This window comes from Cervus canadensis, chromosome 2 (assembly GCF_019320065.1).
Source record: "Cervus canadensis isolate Bull #8, Minnesota chromosome 2, ASM1932006v1, whole genome shotgun sequence".
NCBI lineage: Eukaryota > Metazoa > Chordata > Mammalia > Artiodactyla > Cervidae > Cervus > Cervus canadensis.
In genome coordinates this window covers 73,134,889-73,162,610 of record NC_057387.1, presented here as the reverse complement: position 1 = coordinate 73,162,610, position 27,722 = coordinate 73,134,889, and the positions used below count along the sequence as shown (strand labels likewise).

The 27,722-nt window shown below is 39.8% G+C and overlaps 1 long non-coding RNA gene across 1 annotated transcript; it reads right to left on the bottom strand.

Moving 5' to 3' along the window:
- Positions 1–379: 379 nt before the first annotated feature.
- On the bottom strand, positions 380–27,100 carry LOC122427767. Its single transcript, XR_006265543.1, has 5 exons — positions 26,997–27,100; positions 25,673–25,679; positions 10,434–10,450; positions 7,970–7,974; positions 380–391 (listed from the first exon to the last, which is right to left on the bottom strand). It is a non-coding gene; the product is annotated as an uncharacterized LOC122427767 (long non-coding RNA).
- Between the last annotated feature and the right edge of the window lie 622 nt (positions 27,101–27,722).

The following is a 27,722-nucleotide window of genomic DNA, read 5'->3' as shown; positions in this document are numbered from 1 at the left end:
GAATGCTATCATGAGAGATGAAACCTATATTTTTTCCTCTGCCCAGCTGCCCCCAATTTGTGCTCTGTGATGACAGGAACTCTGCTGCTTGTGACTATTCCTGCAGACCTCACTTCTGCAACGCCGCTCCTACTCCAGGGCATTTCACTGGAGCAGAAGCCTTCTCTCAGCTCTTACATGTAGCCTGCCCAAGAGTCAAGTCCCCAGGGCATTTTTTTAAATGTCTCAGGTCATTGGTCAAACCTCTTGGTTACCCTTGATGCCTTCTCTAAAAGAAGGGGTCTTAACATGTCATACTATCTTTATATTCCTCTGTGCAGGCTTAGATCTCTGGGTTAGATGCATATGGAAATAAGCAAATAAAATAGAATTACCTGGTGTGGTAGAAAGACTCATATTTAAAATCAAGGTGGGACTTGGTGACTCATCTTTATTGAGCTATGTGACCATAGGCAAATCATCTCTTTGCTTCAGTTTTCTCATCTGCCAAGTGAGAACAATAATATCTATGCTTTTGTAATGTGACACACTAATGTAACATATAATGTTAGAAGGTACCATAAACAAAGAATATTTGAAAAGTTAGAACTCCAAGGTGTTTCATAGCAGCATGTGGCTATTTCTTGCCTCTGCAAGAAAAATCTCTCTCCTTTCTCCAGGGTGGCTGAATAAATAGGGCAGCTTTTCCAGGCAAGCAGTCATAACACACATTCCATTATGCGAATGTACATTCAATTAGAATGTAAAACTTGAGCCATCAGTCTTGAGGTGTTAATGAGCTGCCACTTAGAAGGACCGGGGAAGCACATTAAGCGTATGTGCATAAAGCATCAGAATTGCCAACTCTACCCAACCAAAAGCTGAGTTGCTAAGATCCTCGTCCTCTGCTTCTTCTCCATCAATTTAGAAGCTCCAGCTGGTGCACTAGATCCATATGAATAAGACCAGTGGCTTCCTTCATCTCTGCCCAGACTTAGTTCACTCCAAACCCTGGCTAAAGCAGAGGGAACTGAACATATTCTGAACCTGATTTCAGCAGCAGCAGGATGGGTGTGGGATGGCTACTGCATTATCATTGGAAAACAATCATTAAAAACTTCCTGACAAGTGTCTTTATTACTATACAAAATAAAGTTCTGGAAAAAAAGAATGCTCCCTGAAATATTATAAACAACATTTGAAGAGTCAAAATGATAAGAATGAATCATAAAATAATAAAATTAGAAAACAGATGATGTCATATAGAATATCTACTATGTGCCAGACACTGTGCCAACTGCTATGTCTATTCAGTATTTTTACAATTTAATTTCAAATAAAAAACATGCAAATCATTTTCAAAGTTAATTATTTCTATAAGGCTTATTAAAGGTAAATCAGCCAAACTGCCATACTCATCATGCTCCAATAAATTGTTTCCACTACCCAGAGACAACTGCTATGAACCCTTTTAGGATTTATTTTGCTTATTTATCCCTGCATTTCTCAATAACACACTTGCATGACTACTTCTGCATCTTCACTTCTTACTATGGAAGATGAGAATTCAGTTCTCTTATCATTCCTGAAAAGCACATACACACACATCCCCCACAAACTTCGCTTCCTCGATTCTCTGAAAATATTTGTATCATAATATCTGGGGATATCAAAATGATGAGGTTAATTTTATTCATAGCTGAGCCATAAGATATACAATTTTGGGGGGGCAGGGGGGAGATAGTATCTGCCAGCTCCTCTAAGTTTTTCTCTTTTGCTACCATATTTTTCAGATTTCCAAAAGCTCTGTTTTATGAATTGTTGTTTTTCAGTTGCCAAGTCACGTCCGACTCTTTGTGAGCCCATGGATTGTAGCATACCAGGCTTCCCTGTCCTTCACCATCTCCCAGAGCTTGCTCAAACTCATGTCCATCGAGTTGGTGATGACATCCAACCACCTCATCCTTTGTTGTCCCCTTCACCTCCTACTTCAGTCTTTCCCAGCATCTGGGTCTTTTCCAGTAAGTCGGCTCTTTACATCAGGTGGCCAAAGTATTGCAGCTTCAGCTTTAGCATCAGTACTTCCAATGAATATTCAGGGTTGATTTTCTTTAGGATTGACTGGTTTGATCTCCTTGCTGTCCAAGGGACTCTCAAGAGTCTTCTCCAGCACCACAGTTTGAAAGCATCAATTCTTCAGCCTTTTTTTATTGTCCAGTTCTTTTACAAATATTCTTTGTAATAATAAAAACCTGTTCTTATGTTGTGCCTGCAATAGAGTCTTCCTTCTGTATAAGGATGTTCATAATTATTTCTCTTTTAAGTTCCTTGTCCCTACACTGTTTTTCATTTCTACAAATTCTGTTTTTATTGGTGTTTGTTAGTTTGAGTTTCCAATAGTCATGTTAGAGACTTACTTCATGTGTCATCAGCCAACCTGGAGCTGTTAACAAGTATTTAAGAGCAGAATACTAAGAAAGCTATATGGAAGCTTGAAGGGGCAAGGACAGGGCTGGTGGATGGGCTTCATGGTAGGTGGGTCAGAAGCAGCAATGTCAGTACCCATGTCTTTTCCTGTGGGGTGGGCAGATAACTCAAAGAAAGCTCTTTCTAGACTCTAGTGTGGAGTATACAAGCCTGACTGCCAGCCTTCTGAGAACCTAATGGGAAACAGGCCAGGGGTCTTGGAATTCAAAATGTGAATTTCCATCAAAATCCTGTTTTCGGTATGTTATCCTTGTCCACCATCTAGATATCCCCCAATCCAGAGTCCCTTTGGTTCAGTCTCTCCAGAGAGTCAATTTCTGTTTTCTACTTCCAGAACAGGGGCAGCCATCAGCTTAGAGAAGTAAGAAAGGGGGTCTAAAGGGTTAACTGGGTTAAGGAGATTTTCAACCAGTCTTCTGGTTTTCAGTCACCACTTGCCCTCCACTCTTCAACTCCTTACCCACCTCGCCACAACCACATGCACATACACAAGCGCGCACGCACGCACGCGCGCACACACACACAGCCCACACTTTCCTTGATCCCTGGTTCTGCTGATTCTCCAGTCACTCCAGCTCTGCATGCCTATCAGCTTGCTTCTGCACTCTCCCATGGACAGGCTATGTCTGAGTTCATCTGGCTCATTGAGTTTTTCTCAGTACTTCTGTTTTCCATCTTCAAGTTTTTGTTGCTTTTTCCTTCCCTGTTTTCTTATACCTTTAAAAGAAAATCCCCTTATTATCTTTTTAATGGGGCTGAGGTATCAGGGGGCCCCTCATATGTTCAATCTACCACTGTCAGCCAGAAGAGAGAAAACATCAACACAAAAAGACGGAGAACACAAAGGACATGTAGGTCTCGACAAGCTGATGCTGCCAAAGACTCAGAGCCAAAAGTGGAAGTCAGGTTTCTGACATCGTCTTTTTTTTAACTGCAATTCCACAAACAGTCCTAGTATCCAAATATATTAATAAAGAACAAGTAATAGTAAGAATCAACATTTTTGACTACCTAGTAGAATCCCATGTGTTAAGTCTGTTGGGGCTGCCATAATGAAACATCAGAGCCTGTGGGGCTTAAACAACAGGAATTTTCTCAGAGATCTGGAGGCTGGGAGTCCAAAATTGAGGCACCAACAAGTTCAGTTATCAATAGTTTCCTTTGAGGACTCTCTTCTTTCCTTGCAGGTGCCACCTTCTAGTTGTTTCTTCACATAAACTTTCCTCTGTGTAGATTCACCCTGATGTGTTCGTTTCCTCCTCTTAATAAGGACACCAGTCATATTGGATCAGAGTTCTAGCTGTATGAACTTGTTTAATCTGAATCACCTCTTTAAAGATTCTATTTCCAAATATAGTCACATTCTGAGGTAGAAACTTATTCACTTGAATGTATTTTTAGGAAGGAGGGGCATATTCTGCCCATAACACCAGACCTTGCCCTAATAACTTTATTCCTATTCCTTCACGTATTCCTCACAATAGCCAAGGGTTATGTGTTGTTGTTGTTCAGTCACTAAGTCATGTTCAATGCTTTGAGACCCCTTGGACTGCAACACATCAGACTTCCCTGTCCTTCACCTTCTCCTGGAATTTCCTCAAACTCATGTCCATCTAGTCAGTGATGCCATCCAACCATCTCATCCTCTGTCATCCCCTTCTCCTCCTGCCTTCAATCTTTCCCAGCATCAGGGTCTTTTCCCATGAGTCAGCTCTTCATGTCAGGTGACCAAAGTATTGTTATTACTTTATTTTTATTATTCTATACTGAAACACCTGTTGTTCAGAGAATTTGTATGACTAATGCTAAGGTTTTATAGTTTAAAAGGAGCTGTATTAATTTCTTATTGGTGCTGTAACAAATTACCACAAACTTGGTGGTTTAAAAATACACAGGTTTACTATGTGTTATGTAGTTCAGAAATTTTACAGTTATGTAGTTCAGAAATTCAAAATGGGTCTCACTGGGCTGAAATCTAGGTGTAGGCAGGCTGCATTCTTTTTTGAAAGATCTAGGAAAGAATGTTTCCTCAATAAGTTGCTATAATGATCCTTAAGATCAATGGAGGTGCAGTTTACTGAAATGGAGACTTATAGAGGAATAATAATTAGTAATACTTAAACAGATCTTATATCTATTTCACCCTAAGTATATAAACTCATTCAATCCTCACCACAACCCAGTGAGGCAAATAGTAGTAACATCCGTTTTTTAATCAATAAAAATGGGGAGATATAAAAAGTTCAAATAACTTGCCCAAGATCTCCCAGTCAGTAATAAGTGGACTTTGGATGCTTAATGTCCCATTTCAGAGTCTGTGGTCTTAACCACTGCACAATATTATCTTTTGAAAGAGCAGACCTGGGGAGAAAGATCAAATCTCTTCCTTTATCTTCATGACCTTCACTTCTAAGATCAGAGTACATACTTGAAGACTTTAACACTCCCCTGAAGATATACTCAATCCCTTTTCCTATGATACTTCTTCCACTGTATTCACAGGGCAAGCCCCCACCCTCCCAACCCCTTGAGTCAATCAACTGTATGCTTTCTATGTTCTTGGACCCAAGGTGCTGGACACTGCTGAAGAATCTACAGAACCTGGCGAATTGCTAATAAATACAGTCATGGTGCCATGGTCCACAGAACTCTCAACAGCAAGTCATTTGTATTTCTGGAGTGAGTTTTCTGTCCCACTTCCCACATGGTCCTCTCCAGTTTCACTATGCTCATGGCCCCCTGCTCCATCTCTTACTCTGGATACGCAGCAGATAACCCTGGACCCTATTTAACTGAGGAAATATAAACACTACGTTGACACGTCCTCATCCTCTGGATACCCCCTACCTGTAAACTGATCCATAATCCCACCTATCCCAGACTCTTTCATTCATAAATTTGTGGAAAAAAATATCTTCTTCCCAATTAAGGTCAATCCATCCCTCATATTGTGCTCAGGATTCAGCCTCCTCAGGGACTACCTTCAGAGATCATTCTAATACTCTCCCAACCTTTCAATTTCTTGACTTGTCCTCACTTTCCCAGCATTTGAAGGTACTCAATGTTATATTAAACATGCACTGTGTCATTCACAGCTTTTGTTTAGTCGGTATCAGAGATAGGAGAATAATGTCTAGTGCACTGTGGTAAACTTGAATCACAAACACTTCAGTTTTTTTGGGTGCAAGGAAATTTTGAACTTATCTTTACAATCATTTCTATCATAATTAAAAGTTGCTGATTTCTTGTCTGGTGCCAGAACAATTATTCAAGTTAAATCTTGTATAGAATAGCTAACCATATTTCTTTCTCAGAAAGAATAAATTTCATAACCATAATGCGGAAAAAGTCAGAGGCACCCTTGCCTTTGAGCATCTGTCTACTCTGATGTTGTATCTCCACCCCCACTCCCCAGTGTTTAGTGAGATGGATGTGTGCAGGAGGAGAAACAGAGGAAGAACAAAGACTAATTCCATCTGGGAGCGATGGAGGGAAGGGGCTCCTCTCATGTTTCCTTCATTTGCTTAGTCACCAGAAAGGATTATTGAACTTCTGCTATGAGTCAGGCAGAAGGAAAACAAAAGCTAAACCTGTTTTTAATACCTGGTGGGGATGTAATGTCTTTAACAATAATCGTGACTCAGGTTCAAAATCCCTTAGTCACAGTTCTCAAGTCCAAAGAACTTTGAAAACAAACATTTTTTAGAAGTTTCCAATACTTGTTTGACAGCAGACCTGTCGAGACTGATCTGAAGTCATTTAGAGACATTTTTTCCAATTATTTAAACATATGCCATGTATTCAGATATATCATGGGAGGCAATTAATAATGTTTAATTTCTAATGTACTGCCTCAGACCCAGCAGGGGGATTATGAATATGAAAATCCTCAATTCTGAAATGCTTCTGGCTGCAAGAGTTTCTAAGTATGGATTACATGCCTGTATAAAGAGAGGGGCTGGTGTGGAAACAAAACATTTATTGAGCACCTTGAAGTGAAGTGAAGTGAAGTTGCTCAGTCATGTCCAACTCTTTGTGACCCCCATGGACTGTAGCCTACCAGGCTCCTCCCTTCTTGGGATTCTCCAGGCAAGAGTACTAGAGTGGGTTGCCATTTCCTTCTCCAGGGGATCTTCCAAACTCAGGGATCGAACCCAGGTCTCCCGCATTCCAGGCAGACGCCTTAACCTCTGAGCCACCAGGGAAGCACCTTACTGAGTATCAAATCCCATGCCAATCACTTCATAGGCATCATCCCACTTAAACCTCAGCCCACCTCAGGGAGGCAGGCCTTGCAATCCCCATTTCACAGATCAGGACCCTCACGAGGAAGGGGTTTACCCAGGATTCAAGCTCTCATCTGCTAACAGATGCATGCTGATACATGTACCATACCACCTAGGAGTGACTGAGAGTTAAAATTGGTTCTCGAACCTGGTTGGTCACTAATTCACATTGTGTCATAAAAGACACGTGGAAAAAAAAAAAAAGAGCCATAAAACCATATAGGCTATATGTTTAAAAAATGCCCTAGAGGGACACACGGAGGAGGCAGATGCATACTGCTTCAAGGGTTTGGGGAATACCCCATAGGGGAGGAATTTGAGCTGATTCTTTGTATTTCCTTTCAGACATTTTTTGGGGGAGATGAAACATGACAAACATATGTAGAAAGGTATACAAAACATATATATACAAGCTTAACCAACTGACATCGACAGACACCCAGGTCCCACCACATTCAGGTCATGCCAGGAAACACTGACTGCATGTGGGAAGCCACCTGGCCCATTCCTCACCATCCTCTGTGTTCCCACTGACCAGTCATCGCTCCTCCAGGAGCTGATTCTTAAGGAGTCAGCAATCATTGCGCTCGTAAGCTGGTAAGCACGTTTAGTCTTCTCTGCTTGTTGGAAAACAGACTCCTGGAATGGGTTCTGGCATCTGCTTTTATGTGAGATTTTCCCCCAGGATTCCTCCCTATTGTGCTCCAGGAGAGGAGCCTGAGCCCAGCTCATGGCTATGCACAGGCCTTCCCATTTGGGGATAGGAGTGGGCCTCTAGACTTAGGGCCTGTGTGCTGGGCTGATGGCACAGAATCTGAAGCTCAGCATCTAGGCCACCTGCCAAAGAGGTAATCCTGGGGATCTCATAAAATATATTCTATTTCAGCAAGCAGCTTATTTTTGTCCTGAGTAGTTGTACATCAAACTCCTTTGATAGGTTTTGAAACAATGAAAGGGTTTGTCTCGGCTTTGGGGGACTTATTAGAAGGGCCTAGTTTCCTATGGAACTTCCAGAATGCTGGTCTTTGACTCCTTGGGGCAGGAAACAAGCTTCTGTGGCAAGCGTCCTCGGTGGCACAGCACTTTTTCACCTGGAAGGAGCCTGCAAACAAGAAGGTCTGGCTCAGAATCTGGTATGGCAGTGTGCTCTCAGCACATCTGTGTTGGGGTGGAAGTGGTAGGACTAAGAGATAAGAGAAAGTATGTTGTCATTCTACCAGATCTGAGGTGTGTAATGAGAAAGTGAACAAACAGAAAAACTACAACCAGATAGGACTTGGGCTATGATCAGAGTTAAGAACTGGGAAAGGGGTTTCTAGTAGTGTAATAATACACTGGGGACATTCCCAATCAGGGCTGAACAGGCCTGAAGCAGGGGATGCTGGGCTATTCTACATGGACCACTAGTGAATCTACAACCATTTCATCCTCTCTGTCCAATAAGGGTGAGGCCGATGAACTAGATAATCATTAAGGACCCTTCTAAACCCAGAAGTCTTTGTATCTACAATTCTGTTTTAATTTCACACCTAAAATATTTAATTTAAAAAGTCAAGGCATATATATATATATATTCAGATAATATACATTCAGATACAAACTTTAACTCTCAGTCACTCCTGAGTGCTTTGATACATGTCATCGCACATAAATCAACAGATAAGAGCTTGATCCTGGCTAAGCCCATTCCTTATACAAGCTATTTAACCTATGGAGGCCCAGTATCCTGATAGGGATTGCAATGCCTGCCTCCCTGAGCTGTCCTGAGGTTTAAGTGAAAAGATGCCTATAAAGTGGTTTGCATAGAATATATAATATAATTATTTTTTAAGTGAGAAGAGATAGAGAGAGGTAACTAGGGGGAGGGATTTATCAGAGCATCACCAAGTATTGTGCTGTGACAGTAGAATCAGAGCGTGAGGGGTTAAAGCAAGCTGTGAGACCTGCTCTGAACTGACCACTCTGAGCAGCAGCCTAATCTCTAAAGAATCTAATAAGCCCACCCAGGGACAGCAGGTGCATCTGCAAAGGCTAGGCAGAGTTAGCACTAGGTTTTGGCAGCCAGTCTAAGGATAATTATTGCCTAGCCAATGAGAGATGGGCTCACTGTGTGCACCTGTAATGGGAAAAGCACTAGGCTGTCTAGTTTCAGAGCTGACATGGAAAGGAGTCTCATTCCACCTCTGACTTCTCCTGTTCCCTCTACAGGTATGTTCTGTCCAGAAGTAAATGCTGGTTAATAATGACATTTCAGAGCCAACATGGTCCCTTTGTGGCTCAGCACTGTCTCTCTGGGCCTGAGGTTTTGCCAATAGACCATGCTCTGTCACAACTGGGTTTAGGGTGGATTTCAAATTTGAAGGTGACTCTAAACGTATGAGAGTCTATATTTCTGCATTTAAGTCTTTCTTGCAAAAATCATTGAATGATATAAATAAAAGAATGTCAATTTAACTGCAGGGTCTGAGTAATACTTGATCTGATCACTGAAGCAGCCTGTGTATAAAGAAGCTCTTAAGATGCATTATTCCTTTCCCATACATATACGGAACATCTCTGTGTGCCCGGGCAGTGCTAGAAGCAAGGGTTGCCAAACTGAGCTGCTTTTATTTGCCCTCTGTCTACCCTTAATGCTATCAGTCTCATGAGGGCAGACATGCAAAGAGATAATTTTAATATAATATGATAGGTCCTTTGAAAGGTAGGGATAAAGGTGCTGGAAACAAATGGAAGAAATAATAGATGATTTAGAGTAGTGTGTATGGGTATGTGTGTGTTTGCAACATACAAACCTTCCCATAGTGAAGGTAAGAATGTATATAAGAAGGATGAGTACAACTTACTAGATGACAAGTGTGGGAATAAAATTTTGTAATTTCAGGAGAAGGTGCAGAATTGCCAAGCCACAAGATAGAAATTATGGCGATGTGTACAGAGGAGAGATCCTTTCATTTGGCAAATGTTTATTCATTATTGCTCTATACCAGGAGTGTGAGAAGGCTGCTTCCCAGGAGAAACAAGAAAGACATAATCCTAATTTGGAAAAACTCATACACCCCAAAGATGATAGTACATTATTTACAACTGCCAAGATATGGAAGCAACCTAAGTGCCCATCAACACATGAATGGATAAAGAAGATGTGGTGTCTATATGCATGTATGTGTGTGTATGCATGTATATATACACTTACATTTACTTATACTCACACATATACACACACACGTAGAGAGAGAAGAGTACTCAGCCATAAAAAGTATGAAAATTTTGCCATGTGCAGCAACATGGATAGACTTGGATATAGAGAACAAACTCCTGGTTTTATACACCACAGGGAATATAGCAAATATTTTGTAATAACAATAAAGTATGTAGAAAACTCTTGAGAGTCCCTTGGACTGCAAGGAGATCCAACCTAAAGGAGATCAGTCCTGGGTGTTCATTGGAAGGATTGATGCTGAAGCTGAAACTCTAGTACTTTGGCCACCTCATGTGAAGAGTTGACTCATTGGAAAAGACCCTGATGCTGGGAGGGATTGAGGGTAGGAGGAGAAGGGGATGACAAAGGATGAGATGGCTGGATGGCATCACCGACTAGATGGACATGAGTTTGAGTAAGCTCCGGGAGTTGGTGATGGACAGGGAGGCCTGGCGTGCTGCCATTCATGGGGTCACAAAGACTCGACTGAGTGACTGAACTGAACTGAACCTTTCAAAATTTTATAAAATTTTTTTTAAAGAAGACATAGTCCTGGCCCTGACAGATTCTATATTTTGGTTGAGGAGATAGATCCAAAATAAGTAAACACATTTTTTAAAATGTAAATTGCAAGTCAGGTAAGTAAACAAACTGATAATGTGGATATAAATCAATGCCACAGAGGAAACTTAAAAAGAGCTAAGACAGAATTTGTGGGGGAGATACATGAGACAGGGTGTCAGCTCCTGGAGTAAGTGAAGTATCAAGTGGAGACTGGAAAGGTAAGCGAGTCCATCATCAGAAGAGTGATCAGAGAACATCTCAGCAGAAAGCACAGCATGCATGAGGGCCCTGGGTAGGAAAGAAGTCTTTGAAGAACTGGAAGAAAACTGCCATGACTGTGTCAATGAACGAAGTTACGAGAAAGGAGGAGAGGGGAACTGGTGAGGCTGAAGGGAAGAACTCCAATATTCCTACCCTCCGCCCACTGCCTGATCTTCTCTCTCCAGCTCCCAACCCTTCTCCAATGCTTCCCATGCACTAACAATAAATCCAGAGCCTAATCAGGCCCCATCAACCTCTCCTGACCTCACTTTCTACTACTCTTCTGCTGGCTTCCTAGTACACGGTCCCTCTTGCTTTTGCTTGAACACTTAAAACACATTTCCTTAGCAGGGATCAGGTGCCCGCTCTTTCTTCTCCTGGGAATGCTCTGCCCCCAGTCATTACTGAGATTTACTCTCTGCTTTGCTTTCTTTCTTTAATACTTCACCCTCACTGCCAGGTATCTTAGAATGTATTTCCCTATTTATCTGTTCTTTTTCAGTGTCTTCTGCTAAAGATAAATTTTCATGAACTATACATGTTAGACCAGGGTTGGCTTCATAAGCATGTGACCTGTGCTGTCAGACAGGGCTCCATGCCTAGAAGGACCCTGTGCCTGGTTTAGGTCCCTGCTGCTGTCTTAAATTTCTTCACAATTTCATCCTTGAACTTGTGTTCAGCACATACAGTCTAACTTTACAGTGGGGTAGGCGGAGAGAATGAGCAGAGGAGGTATTCTGGACAATAATGTGCACACACAGTTGTGGCCCAGTAGCAATGCCCACATACACAGTTGGCCTGGCCGTGTGATGTGCAGGCACACACCAGTGGGACTGCCCAGGGGGATTTGGGGTCTTGGGTCTAGGGCCAGGATGAGGCTCAGATGACTAATAGTCAAAGTGACAATAGTGGCGAAAGTAGCAATAGGCTCAGATGCAGGAGGAAGCACCTTCAGAATCCCTGGTGGGAGGCTGGCTTGCCCCTCCATCTCATCCCTGAGGCCTGTTCTTAAGGCTTTGCACAAATATTAACTTTTCATTCTAAGCGCTGGGCAGAAATTGCTTGTGTTCAGACAGTAAACTTTGTCAGCAGATAATTACAAAGTAAGAGCACACACACTGAAACCACAATAAAGCCTATCAGGGAGTCATTACAATTCTTCAGAGTTTAGAATCCCTGATTTGTGAAAGCTGCTGCAATGTTACAAAGTAAGTATTCACAAGCTTGGTGATAGTGATTAAATGTAAAGACATTGCGTTTAATAGAAAAGGATACCAAATTCTTACGAAGCTTCAGATAATTATTAACAAGGAAAATAATTTTTAAATGAATGTTTCCTTCTAATTGAAGATACAGTGTTATGATGCAGAAACAGACATTGAAAATTATATACAAATCATGAAGTCCCTTCCAGCTTCTTAAATAATATCCATAAACTAAAGAAAGTCAAAGGGACCATTAAAATACCATTGTGCAAATTCATATTTAAAATTAAGTATAGACTTACCTGAAACTCATTTGTATGAAGAGTTTAGAAATCTTTTTAGAAAAATTATCCCACAAGTATAAGCTCTAAATGCAATATAATTTATATTTTAAAATAACTTGCCAGATATTTATCACAATTTGTCACAGCCTATGAATGACTTATCACAGCTTATTAATAAATAGGTACATAAGCAGGAAGATCCTTCTCAAAATTAAACTTTTTCAAACATTATTTGCAGTCTTATATTTGTCAGGAGTGATTGATGCTTCTTTAATTTTATTTATTGAAATAAAGTTGCTAAAAGTATATATTTTGATGACTCAAATTGATTTGCATAAAAGTGATCTAGAACAAATCTTATGATCAAATTATTAACGTTATTTATTGTATTATATAAATTTGTGACACCAGAAATACTTTTTTCAATATATATATTACTCATATATCAACTTTACTCGTTACATTTTACAAACAATAAAATCTTTTTAAAAGAGAAAGTTGTATAATTTAGTACTTTTAACAGCCTTTTTTTTTTTTTTCCTGCTTTTTGAATAAGGGGTCCACCATTTTTTATTTTGCACTGGGCCTCACAAGTTATGTATCCAGTTGTGAGTCAAGATCCTAGCAGCAAGCTGAATGCAGTTACAATGGTTCAAGGAACTTTAATTCAGGGAATACTTACAGAATGAGAAGTTAACCAGCAAGGAATACTGAGGTATCCACAGACTGGCAGAGGTAGGAAGATGTTACCACACTTGGTGCTGTAGGAGCAAGGAGAGAGAAAAGTGTTAGATTCCAGAGGCAGCTGGGGCCTTGGAAGAGTGATTACCCAGTAGGGGCTTCTGGTCTAGGAGGATGCAGTCATTGCCAGAATCCATGGGCCAAAGACCTGGGAGTAAGAGGAAGAAATACTTTGACTTCTCTCACCTCTCAACTTCCTATATCCTGCTACATCTTCCATTGGCCAAACCCTTACCAAAAGGTAGAAAGGCATGATTTTGAAGTCTGGAAGAGGGCAGACTCCTAGAACACAGAGCAGGGCAGAGGAGGGCAGGGAAAATATTGCTCTCTCTGTGTGTGTTTTGCACACAGAGGATGAAGATTCAGTCTGTTAAATTCACTGCTAAATCCCCAACATCTAGAACAAGGCTTGGTACATGGTGAATGAAAAAACAAAATAAAACAAAAAACCTGTTAAACGAACAGAAGAATGGACAACTTCACATCTGCTACAGTAGTGCTAAACAGTGGTAGCTTCCTTCAGACCATCATTCTTTTCTTTCTCATAAATGCTTTTCCCAAGAACATGCCTCATTCTGCCAGTAGGATTTGAAGGAGGAACCTCAGCAAAGTCAGCTGTTAGGAGCCCAGCAGGTGCATCAGTTCAGTTCAGTTCAGTCATTCAGTGGTGTCCAACTCTTTGTGACCCCATGAATTGCAGCACGCCAGGCCTCCTGTCCATCACCAACTCCTGGAGTTTACTCAAACTCATGTCCATTGAGTCAGTGATGCCATCCAGCCATCTCATCCTCTGTCGTCCCCTTCTTCTCCTGCCCCCAATCCCTCCCAGCATCAGGGTTTTTTCCAATGAGTCAACTCTTCGCATGAGGTGGCCAAAGTATTGGAGTTTCAGCTTCAGCGTCAGTCCTTCCAATGAACACCCAGGACTGATCTCCTTTAGGATGGACTGGTTGGATCTCCTTGCAGTCCAAGGGACTCTCAAGAGTCTTCTTCAATACCACCGTTCAAAAGCATCAATTTTTCGGCGCTCAGCTTTCTTCACCATCCAACTCTCACATCCATGCATGACCACTGGAAGCAGGTGCATAGCTACCTCCAAAAGAAAAAGCCCAGTGGGCTTGGCTCTCTCTGTATGGACTCCTATGGCCTAGGCAGTGTCCTTGCAGTGAACTTTACCCTGATGCCTCATCCATGGATGAATGAGCCAGATCAGTGTGTGACCATGTACAGGAAAGCCTCTGCGAGTTCGGACAGGGTGTCTGCCCAGCAGGAGCGCTCTATCCTGAGAGCTGTCAGTCAAAGTCTCCTTTAGGGGAAATATACCTGCTGAGTGTGCAAAGTGGAGGTGAATCTTTTCTTACTCTCTCAGGCTCTATACTAAGGGCTAGAAATTGGGCAGAAAAAAAGGAAGTAGCACTTGTGAGACCTACTGTGTGTCAGACATTTTGTCATGAGAAGCTACAAATGTCATGTTGTACCCATCATGGAACAAGTGTGAATACAAAAAGCAAACAGGCTATGTCTAACTGACTAAAAAGAAGAGAACAATTGTGATGATGTTGTCACTGAGCTACTGAATGTATACTAGTAGTCACCCACTCAACACATTTATTGTTATATATTTTTTAAAACCTATATTTGTTTCAACTAATGTTGAAATTCAACAAATGTCCTAGCCATTCTATTCCTAGTGACATTCCTAACAGGTATGCTAGTCACTGTCCCTTGATGGGACCCTTTCCTTTCCTCTTCTTTCTCTCCTGCTTTTATCTGCCATTGGCATTCACGGGCACTACCTCATTTCATTGGGAGCTCTCTTGGCTGATGAATCTGTGGGACTCGTATGAAATTCCATCTTCTCCTATAGTATTGTGGGGTTAGAAGACACATGCATTCAATATTCAAGGCTAAATTAATGTTTTATTACTCTATCTTGCTGCATTGAAATCATCTTTGTAAAAAAAAATCATCTTTGTGTTATAATTCTTGGATCAGTAACACAGTTTTAGCTGTGTGTGTGTGTGTGTGTGTTAATTTCTGGAACAGAAGGCAGTTAGCCTACTGTTTTACCTCTGGATTTATAAGGCACAATGCAGTAAGAAATGTGCAGCCTAAATCTTAACAGCAGGGCAAGTCAAGACGGGAATACAAAGCACACAAACAATCAATACGACACTTTTAAATGAGCTTTGTGACTGTGTGGTTGTTTTAAATTATCCTTGGAAGCAGGGGATAAAGTGAGAGTGTAGAAAGTGAAGGCTGAGGAATGAGGATGCTTTCTCCTAATGAAAGAAGCTGGATGGCCATGCTTTGTCTCCACTGGGCAAAGAAGGTTAGCTACTACATTGAAGCATATGACGTTGCTGATATTTAAGTCTTTTAACCTATTTTATCTAAGATAGTTACAGATTCAATTATCAACAACCTAACTTACAAACGAAGAAAAGGGATAATTTCTTACAACTACTTAGATACTATTACATAAGAAACATACTTTTCTGAAGAAAATGCAACTGTACTTGATATAACCACACATGCTCTTTTTGATTCTTACAATTTTCATCTCTGTTCACATTAAACATCTATTCTCACATGCTATCTACTTTATCCATTAGACACCTTACCATGCAAATCATAGTTGCTCTAAATTCCCAGTCTGATAACTCCTACATGCCTCCATATCTGAAGCTGATTCCAATGTCTGCTTTGTCTCTTCAAACTCAGTTTTCTGACTCTTAGTATGCCTTGTAATTTTTTTTTTTTCTTGATAGCTGGACATGATGTACTGGGTAAAACAAACTGCTGTAATAGGCCTTTAGTAATGGCCAAGTGTGGTTGGAGGGGAAATGCTATGTAGTCCTATGCTAAGGTCTCAGTCTTCTAGTGAGACTGTCTCTAGACTGTGAACTTAGCATTTGCTTCTCAGCCCTCCCTGCCCCATACTGTAGGTGAGACAGGATGGCTAGAGCCAACCAGAGTCAGTTATTTTCTTTTCTTCAGGTCAGTTTGGCTTTGAAAAAACTGAATAGGCTCTGATAAAACAGTTTCTCTCGAGGGCAAGCCTTATTAAGAACAGAATTCTCCGGTGTTTTTCCAAATGATTTCTTTTCCTCTCCCCCTGCTGGAAACTCAAGGGGATTTTTCTCTGATCTATGTGAGAACATGGGTGAGATCCTGCAGGTAAAACTCAAAAAAGTTTGGGGACCTCCTATGACTGAGTTTCCCTGGGGGTTCTCACGCTCAGATTTGTCTACACCAAACCTCCAGGGATTCATCAATTATAGTCTTGGTTTTCCTGCCCCAGTACTGGTTTCTGCAGAGGACTTTTCCACAAAGTTTCTGCTCCAGTAAATTATGAGTCTCTGTATCTGCCTGTTTCTCCAGTTTAGGGGGCAGCAGTTTGCCCTGTGACCTACATCACTGATGGGTCCAGAAAGAGTGGATTTTTCAACATCTTTAGCTCTTTACTCACTGGGTTGGAGCAGCCATTTCTAAGCTCCTTTTATGCTGAATTGGAAACTGGAAATCTACCTGTTCTTTCATAACCTGATTTATTTATGACATATTATTAATATATTCATATCAGTAAATATGTTTTCAACCATTTGATACATATTTCATTATATGGATAGATTGAAATTTACTTGAAAACTGGTACAGCTTAATGGTTAAAAGAACAGTTTCCGGAGTTATTCTGCCTATATTCATACTCATCTCTTCTACTATAAGTAGGTGACTGTGAGCTCATTAGTTTACCTCCCTAGGTCTCACTTTCTTCATCTGCAAAGTAGAGATAATACTAGTACTGATGCTATAGGGTTCTTCGGAGGATTAGAGGAGTTACTGTGTACATAGGGCTCCCACAACTCTTGGAGCCCTTGGCATACAGTATCTCCAAGAATGTGTTAGACATTAGCTGCTCTTCTGTTGTTGGATATTTTAGTGATTTTCAGCTTTTCACTATGATAAACAATCCTGAAACATTTCTACTTAGATCAAAATCTTCTGGTACATCCTTAATTATATTCTCAGCATATGTATCAATTAAGACTGTTTTGACTGCAAGTGACAAAAAAAATCCAACCTGAACTAATTCAAGCAACATAGAAAATCAACAGTTAGATAATATAATAAATAAAACTGTCAGCTCATATGGTTTTCTAGGTAGCACACTGGTAAAGAATTCGCCTGTCAATGCAGGAGATGCAGGTTCAACATCTGGGTAGGGAAGATCTCCTAAAGTAGGAAATGGCAACCCACTCTAGTATTCTTGCCTGGAGAATTCCATGGACAGAAAAGCCTGACAGGCTACAGTTGAACATGAATGTGCACAGCAGCTGTTTCTCCAGTATTTCGTATAACTTCAAAGTCCAGAGCTACAGCCGGTGCTGCTCAACCCAGGCACTGAGTCATTTCCAGCAGAACTCAGTGCCATTCATTTCTCTACCTTGCCCTATTTCATCCTAGACTTACTCTTGGGTTTCACACAGTGACAAAATGCCCCCAAGCCAATTCCTCCTGTATTCAAGTGCAGCGAAAAGGGGGAAAGTTTCTTCCTCAGAATTGGATAAAAATCCTGGGCCTACTGAGCGAGTGATTCATAAGGACCGTATTAAGTCATGAGTCCATCCCTGAATCTGTGACTGTGACTGGATGTGTAAAAAGCATTGAATGACTTAGCCTTGGAGCTAGAGAGATATCAGCTCAATCTAAATTATGAAATGATAATGGAAACTAAGTGACTTCAAAGGAATTTAACCTACTAAACACAACAACAAACAAAAGAAAGGGGAAAGGATGCGTGGTGGCCAAAAAAAAATAAAAAGATGCCTCTTACTGTTTGATTTCTTAGATGAGTATTTCCCTGTTAAAGAGAACGTATATTTTAAAGACTTTTGATACATTTGCAAATTTTATTTCTTCAAAAAGTTTGTACCAATCTGTTTTCTCACTAACAGTATAAAAGGTGACCCATTTTCTGGCACTAGAGCCAACACTGGTGCTACCATAAGAAAATTATATTTCTCAATCTGATAGGCCAAAATTAAGTGCATAATTTCAATTTCCACTTCCCTGCAAATTGAATTACATATTGTCAGTTGTATTATATTTCTATGTTTATTGACAATGTACATTTATTCTGCTGTAAAGAATGGCATCTTACTAACCCTGAGACACCATTGATTATAAAACATACCATTACTTTACGGACCACCTGGAAAATTTTCAAATACACCCTCTGCTGCTAAACCACACTGCAAATATTTTTTGTTATTTAAAATAGCTACTCTGATTTTAGAGGTATTAAAACTATGGAAAATATGCATCCTAGGATTAATGACATATGGTGTCTATTTACATTCTCATCTTTTTCTATTATATAGTCATCTTCTACTTATTGAATTTGATGGTGATTTATCATACAACAGATATTTTTCCTGTTTATCATTCTAATTATAATTTTAATTATGGTGTTTTAAAAAATATTTAAGTTACTATTATTATGAATAGAATCCATCAATCTGGGCCTGGCTCAGGTCTCGGGTAAGGGCCTGCAAGAGACATCATCTTTTTGGATCTACATTTTCTCATCTGTAAAGTGACGACTTTGGACTAAATCATTATAAAATTTTTTACTGTGTCAACATTCTGGGGGACTACTGATGAAAAATAAAATTAACTGATTGAGTTTATCTCCTTTCTGGTCTTGCCTATCCTAAGTCAGTAGAAAGAAACATTAAAAGGCAGGGACCAAGAGAAAGAGTCAGAGAAACAAGTTTCCCATATAGTCTTTAAACTCAGTATTTAATCCTTGAGGACATGAACATTGTGAAATATTGGACATAATAACAGAGGCAGCAACTGTTCTCAGGCAACACAAACAATCTAATTTAATGCCAGCCTCTCATTAGCAGCTGTTTTTACCCCAGATAATGTTCTATTCAATTGGATCCTGACTAAGCACCTAAATCTATTATCTTGTAAGAAAAGAACCTGAAAGAAGGAACAGGGAACATCGTAGCAACACAATAACTGCTGTTTATTCACCAAATGAATATTTATCAATCACATATTTATTCAGCATGCAGCATTCCAGACACTGGACTGGACCTGTATATGATCTAGGCATAGTCTTGTCTCTTCAGGTGGGTAATCTAGAAGCGAAAACTCATGCAATGGATCATTTCGGTACTGTGATCAAAATCTTAATTAGCTATTGTGGGGATACGGGAGAACACATTTAATTTTGCAAGGATACCCAAGAGAGGCATAGAATCACTGAGCCTGGCTCCATATTGAAAAGCAGAAAGTGGAAGAATATGCCCACAGAGGGAACAGCAAGAGCAAGGGTACAGGGGTTTGATGCAACCTGGAGGGGCTGCAGGTTGAAAATGCAGGTGTGAAGGGGGCAAGATTTAGGTCATAGAGGTGGCAGGCACATGAAAAATATTAAAAGCACTTTAAACCATGTCAAAAAATAAATTGGAATTTACCCTGTTGTGAGTGCTGTGGGAGGGTTTAAAGCAGTGGGGGGTGGTGTGGACAGATTTACATTTTGCAGAGTTCATTCTATCATCTGTGTGAAACCTGGATGATTTGAGAGGCTTTGAGAGAGGAGGCAAGGAGACTAGTCAGGAGACAGTTGCAGTGGTCCAGGACAGAACTAAGTCAAAGCAACCACAGAAAGGTGGAGAAATTGGTGCATCTGTGAGATGGCAGATTTGTTTTCTATTGCTGTGGAACCAAATAGCATGCCCTTAGCTGAAAGAAAAAAGAGCACCTTTTTTTTTTTTAATTGAAGGATAATAACTTTACAGGATTTTGTGGTTTTCTGTCAAACATTAACATTAATCAGCCACAGGGACATCCATGTCCCCTCCCTCTTAAGCCTCCCTCCCATCTCCCTCCCCACCCCACCCTTCTAGATTGTCACAGAGCCCCTGTTCGAGTTCCCTGAGTCTTACACCAATTCCCATTGGCTATCTATTCTACACATGGTATTGTAAGTTTCCATGTTATTCTCTGCATACGTCTCACCCTCTCCCTCCTCCCCTTCCCCCATGTCCATAGGTCTGATCTCTATGTCCATTTCTCCATTGCTCTCCTGCAAATATATTCAGTAGTACCATCTTTCTAGATTCCATACATACGTTAGTATACAATATTTATATTTCTTTTTCTGACTTACTTCACTCTGTATAATAGACTCTAGGTTCATCTACCTCATTAAAACTGACTCAAATGTGTTCCTTATATGGCTGAGTAGTATTCCATTGTATAGATGTACCATATTCCATTGTATATATGTACCACAACTTCTTTATCCATTCATCTGTCAATGGACATCTAGGTTACTTTCATGTTCTAGCTATGGTAAATAGTGCTGCAATGAACATTGGGGTACCTGTGCCATTTTCAATTTTGCTTTCCTCAGGGTATATGCCTAGGAATGGGATTGCTGGGTCATATGGTTGTATTATCCTAGTTTTTTAAGGAATCTCCATCCATCTTCCATAGTGGCTGTATCAATTTACATTCCCACCAGCAATGCAAGAGGGTTCCCTTCTCTCCACACCCTCTCCAGTAATTATTGTTTGTAGATTTTTTGATGATGGCCATTCTGATTGATGTGAGATTGTATCTCATTATACCTTTGATGAGCATCTTTTCATGTGTTTGTTAGCCATTTGTAGGTCTTCTTTGGAGAAATGTCTGTTTAGGTCTTTTTCCCACTAAAAAAGCACCTTATTAGCTCACAATTCTATAGGTCAAAAGTCTGGGCCTGATGTGGGTGCATTCATTGGACATGGTCATACAGGGCTGAAATCAAGTGTCAGCCAGGGCTGCAGTTCTCATCTGGGGTGCAAGGTCCTCCTTCAAGCTGTTGGCAGAATTTATTTCCTTACATTTATACAATTGAGGTTCTAGTTTTACTGTTTGCTGTGAGACAGTAGCTGCTGTTAGCTCCCCAAAGACATCATTCTCCAGATGCAGCTCACAACACAGATGTTTATCTTCCTCATGTCATCTGGATTGCATCTCTGACTTCCTGTTCTATAACCATCCTGAAAAAATTCTGTTTTCAAAGGACTTATGTGTTTGGGTTGGGTCCACCCAGAAAACTTCATTTTCTTAGTCAACTGTGCCATATTATTAATCACTGCCATTCCTAATGGCAAGAGCAAAATTCATCATATTTTGCACAGGAATTATGCACAAAGTGTGCATGGCAGGAAATCTTGGAGCCATCTTAAATTCTTCCTACCACAGATCGTACAAAACATGAAAAACTAGATACAAATCGATTCCTAATTGCATGGGGGAACTTGGAAAAGGAAAAGAAAAGGTGGCTTGTGTGGCTGGGTGGTGTAGTTCACAAAGATGGGGGTACCAAAGGACAAAGAAGCCTAGGCTTCCACTTTGAACTTGTTGAGGCTGATATGTCTATAGGCTATGTAGGTGGTACAGGAGATTGTGCAGTGTAAGTTGCAGGAGAGTAGTTGGAAGGAAATAAAAGATTTTTAGTCCTTAATAGAAGATGCCAAGAAAGACATGAGACTTGGATGAACTTGGTTTTAATTTTAATCATATCAGCTTCTATGCAATCCTAGATTGTAAGTTCCTTGAGGGTCAAGTTCATGTCTTTTCATTTCTGTATATTGGGTACCTTCCATATAGTGTGTACTCAAAAATGTGATGGATGGATGGATGGATGGAGACTATGAAGGAAAGCATGCCAAGCACTACTGAGTTTATCACATCCTCAAAACAATCCCATAGCATAAGTATTTTCCTACATAATACAGAAGAAGAAACTGGGGCCCAGAGAGATGTCTTAAAATCCTGGATCACACAAATGGTCAACAACAGAGATGCGCTATAAATCTTGGACATCTGACCTCAGAGTCTAAGGTCTTAAACACTAAAGGATACAACTTCTTCCCCTATCCCTCAGTGAAGAGAAAGATCTCCTAGCCAGGAGAAACAGAAAACTCGGTGGAAAAAAATGGCATTAGACCCTTGATGTGTGAGCTAAACTTTGGCAGCAGATATGGGTGAGCCTGGGTAGAGTTGCCAGATTTACCAAATGAGTATACATTTTTTTAGTTTTCACTGTATAGCATGTTATAATTAGGCCAGGATTTTCACTCTCCCATGTCACTTTTTACCTACATACTTCATAGCTCATCATGAAGCCATTCATACCTATAGGACACGTAATGGAAAAATCCACCCTTCAAGGTGTATCCATATTAACCACATGTTCAGCATTTTCGCATCTACCAAAATGCATTTACATAAAGGACCTCATTTGACTTATGAGTTAACCTTGCAAGTTACCAGGGTATGTATATTAGCCCCTTTGTGCAGATGAGAAAAGTGAGGCTTAGATCCAAGTTACACACATCAACTGGGACTTCAGGGTCTTGTGACAGAGATTTTTATTTTTCACGAATGCCTACCAAGCCCAATCTCAGGCCTTCCATTTTGACTCTCCCTCTTCTTGGCCTCTCAATTTGGATCCTGACTTACTGTTTACTCTTATTGTTCAAAATGTATAAGCCTTATTTTTCTAGCAACACTTAAATTCTCTTAAGACAGGAATCTGCTTTGTATAAATTTTGCCCCATCCCCTCTTCATACATTTCCCAGTCACGCTGATGAACTTTCCATAAATCCCTTGGAATGGCCTTAAAAAGCCATTCAGGTCTGAACAATCTGCAAACTTCTGTGAATTCTTGGCAGGTGAGTTGCCAGTACTAGTGACTAAAATTGTTTGTTTTTCACACAGTGTCAGAAATTTCCTGCTTCCAAAATGTGGTCAAATATTCTTTCTTGATATCTCTAGTTTAGTAGTTTCTTCCAGGTAGACATTCTCGTTCACTAAAGTATGTCCAGAACAGATATCCAAAGGCTAGAATGATTTATCTAATAGTAATTCAGCCTTCTACCATTATTCTAGAACACAACACTTAATGACACCTGCAATGTCCTAGGCATTGTGTTAGGCAGCGGGGATGAAAGATGAGAGGCATGTTCCTTCTGCTCAAGGAATTCAGTCTCTTAGAGGTGATTCAACTTCACACAAATGCCAGAATACAAAGCATAACAGATAAATGTTGTGGGAGTTCAGAGGTGGGAGATATTTACCTCCAGCTTGAAAGAAGAAGAAAGTATAACTTCAATTTTTAACCTTGATTCTGCTTTAAAATTCATACAGCCAGTCGTGATATATTAATTATGTGAATTGTAGCCTCAAAATAATTACTGTGATTATCTCAAGAATTTTAAAAAGGACTAAATGTTAATGTGAAAAAGTGACAAACTCAACAAGAGGCATTAGAGGAAGCTGTTAAGTACAACGGGAAAGGTTAAGAGCGCCCACTCCCTCCCATCTTTAGCTCCTTCTCTGCTCCTGTGAGAAGCAGTATGACTCACCCACTCCCTTTTGTAATCATTATTTCTTTTGCTCATGGCAATCTTGTGGAATTTATCTCTCTTCTTTTTCCTCTCCTCCCCCCACTCTCCTTCTAACCTTATAGGCATGTCTGTCTTCCGTGTCTTATTTATCCTAGTATCCTTTAGCATCACCTTTCCTATTTTCTAGAATTTCCTTTTTTGAACCATTCATTCACCATTCACACCAGCCAGGACAAACTAGTATTTGTAGTTATAATTTGGTAATTTGTGTTCAATGAATGAGTATTCAATTGAATAAGCAAGGTATACAATAATGACTATTTTGCATTGGAATATCACTTTCTTTTTAAATGTTTTTTTGTGTCTTATTTTTTCTAGTTTTGAGATGTAATTGATATGCAGCAAGTACTATATAATAAGATTAAGGTGTACACCGTAATAAATTTGACTTACATTTATTGTGAAATGATTAGCACAGTAAGTTTAGTTAATATTATCTCATATATATACAAAAAAGAAAGAGAAAAAATTTTCCCTTATAATGAGAACTTTTAAGATTTACTCTTTTAACAACTTTCATATATACTATGAGAGTGTGTGAGTGTTAGTTGCTCAGTCATGTCTGACTCTTTGCAATCCCATGGACTGTAGCCCACCAGGCTCCTCTGTCCATAGAATTCTCCAGGCAAGAATACTGGAGTGGGTTGCCATTCTCTTCTCCAGAGGATCATCCTGACCCAGGGAGTAAACACAGGTCTCCCACATTGTAGGCAGTTTCTTTACGATCTGAGCCATCATGATCTATCCAATAAATATCATACAGCAGTATTAACTATAGTCTTCATGTTGTACTTTACATTCTAGTACTTATTTATCTTATAACTGGAGGCCTACTGATTATCTCTTTTTAATACAAATTTAGAATGCAGCCACCTCATAATTAGACAAAAGTCCAGTGTTTCTCAAGATCCTTAAGTTAAATCTATTGAGATCTCTGACTGAGCTCCTCAAGTAGCTAGCCCACACCTTCCCATGCCTGGCAGAAGACATAACCGTGACCTCCTCCCTCCTCCAGTGGATATTGATAATCTGGAAAATAACCCATCCAACTACCACTGTTCTTAGTATACATATCCTCAATAATCAGGCTATTTCAGAGTAGAGTTGCCAATTATTTTGGAATAGAGACATTGTCCTATTTGGTCTCATTATAGATCTGTTATTATGCCAAATACCCCGAAGGAAGAGATGCTCTAACCATTCCTGAACGGGTTGTTTTATGTTTAGACATCCTCCAGCTGTTCTTATAAGGATTTTCTTGCATTCATTGTACCTCATTATTGCATTAAGCAGGCCAGGCCACCAGGCTCTAAACATATTGGAACGTTTTTTTTTTTTTTTTGCGTGTGTGCTCAGTCATGTCCAACTCTTTGTTACCCCACAGACTGTAACCCTCCAGGCTCCACTGTCCATGGGATTTTCCCAGCAAAAATACTGAAGTGAATTGCTATTTCCTACTCCAGGGGATATTCCCAACCCAAGGATCCAACATATGTCTCCTTCACCTCCTGCACTGGCAGACACTCTTTACCTCTGAGCCACCCGTGAATTAGAAATATTAACTGCACATAAATCTCTCCTGGATAACAGTGTACACAACCCAAGCAAATAGTAGCCTTGGTAAGATTTATAATTATTAAAATGATAATAAAAATAAAAAAGAAGTCTCTCAAACAAGCCCCCATTAGGACCCTATTCCAAATGTTTGGTACAGGAGACTCAGGGATTTAGAATTCTCTGATCATTTGACTGATGCTGAAGCTGAAACTCCAATACTTTGACTACCTCATGAGAAGAGTTGACTCATTGGAAAAGACCCTGATGCTAGGAGGGATTGGGAGCCGGAGGAGAAGGGGATGACAGAGGATGAGATGGCTGGATGGCATCACGGACTCGATGGACATGAGTTTGAGTAAACTCCGGGAGTTGGTGATGGACAGGGAGGCCTGGCGTGCTGCGATTCATGGGGTTGCAAAGAGTCAGACATGACTGAGCGACTGAACTGAACTAAATCATTTGATTTTGGGAAAAGTCCACCAGTGGAAAGACTTACTCCAAATCATTAAATCATTATTTGTTCCTAATGCCATTTCCAGTATTGCTACTGCTATTCCAGCTACCATGCCAATCACGGCTTTACTCAATGCATTCTCTCTTATCTTCAAGTGAACTCCATATCTATACCAAACCACTTTCCTGACCTCCATGAATGGAAGCCCTTTGCCCCATTAGGGACCTGACAGCCTTGGATACCATGACCATTTTCTGTGGACACATCCCATTTACTTCACTGGAGCTATATTGGCCTCCACATAACTTTCAATTTTTATAGCCCTGAATCACAGGTCATATTAATTCTCAGTAATCCTTCAAATTTAAGAAAGAAATCTGTAAGCATCAGCAGGGTCATTGGACATTGAGTCCCTGAAGTTCAAATATCTCTCATCTTTACCACAGGCACTATTAAACTTGAAAACTTGGCAAAATGATGACAACAACAAAATCACCCAATCCTACCACTGGTACAGATTCTCCAAATAAAAAAGATCCACATTGATCTAGGCTTAAATCCATTGCCCTTACAATTGGCTATACTAAGTGGACCCCAGCTGATCTACTATATACTATTAAAATTATAAACACCTTATAATATTTACGTTAAACAACATATTAAGGAATTAAGACCTATTGTTCATAATTTGGTTCCAGAAGGAGTCCTCACTCTTAACATTTCTCCCTTTACTAACTCTATTTGGCCTGTCTGTAAACCAAATAAAATTGAATGGTTGGCATGATATATTCAAAGTTATGAAAGAAAAAAACTTACAACATAAGGTAATCTACTAGATCATTTAGAATAGGAAAAATAAAGAATTTCTCAGACAAGCAAAAACTAAAAGAATACAGCAGCCAGCTTCTCGGTCCATGGGCTTTTCTTGGCAAGAATACTGGAGTGGGTTGCCATTTCCTCCATCAGGGGATCTTCCTGCCCCGGGGATCAAACCCACGTCTCCTGCATTGCAAGTGGATTCTTTACCACTGAGCCACTGGGGAGGCCCTACTAAATCTACCCAAAAAGAAATAACTGCAAAATCTTCTCTAAATAGATAAGCAAGAATTTATAGGAAAGGAAAAATCACAATAGGAAAGGCAAATATTTAAGAGGATTCAAGATCACTTAAATAAGCTAGTACATAAATTAAAAGACAAAAACAATTTGCAAAAGCAATTATAACTATATTTAATAGCAAAATGATATGCATCAAGAAGTAAATAGAACATGAAAAATCACAAAATGTAGAGGAGGGAAGTACAAATATGTAGATACTTTAGAATGTGTCTGAACTTGTATGACAGTTTAAAGCAAGTAAGTTTAGTTATGGGTCAATATACTTGAATGGAAGGGAATCACAAAAGGAAAAATTTTTTTAAAAAAAGAAGAAATGAACAAAGAAGAACTACAGAAACAACTGGAAAAAAGGCTTAAAATGGCAATAAGTTACATAACTATTAATAATTACTTTAAATGTCAATGGACAAAATATTCCAATCAAAAGATATAGAGTGGCAGATAAGATTAAAAAAAAAAAAAACAGAACCTATAATATGCTGTCCAAAGAGACTCACTTCAAAGCAAAAAACACAGACTAAAAGTGAGGGAATGAAAAAAGATACTTCCTACAGATGGGACTGACAAGAAAATGACAATAGCAATACTCATATCAGACAAAATAGACTTAAAGTTCCTAAAGACAAAGATGGATATTATATAATGATAAGAGATCAGTACAAGAAAAGAATATCACACTTGTTAACATATATGCACCCAATCAGGAACACCTAAATATATAAAACAAATACTAACAAATATAAAGGAAGAAATCGACAGGAACACAATAGTAGCAGGAGACTTTAACACCCCACTGAAATCACCCAGAAAAATCAATAAGGCAACAGAGGTCCTAAATTATACAATAAACCAGTCAAATTTAATTGATATCAAAACTCAGCAGTGGCAACAGGACTGGAAAAGGTCAGTTTTCATTCCAATCACTAGGAAAGGCAATCCCAAAGAATGCTCAAACTATCGCACAATTGCACTCATTTCACACGCTAGTAAAGTAATGCTTAAAATTCTCCAAGCCAGGTTTCAGCAATATGTGAACCATGAACTTCCAGATGTTCAAGCTGCTTCTAGAAAAGGCAGAGGAACCAGAGATCAAATTGCCATCAT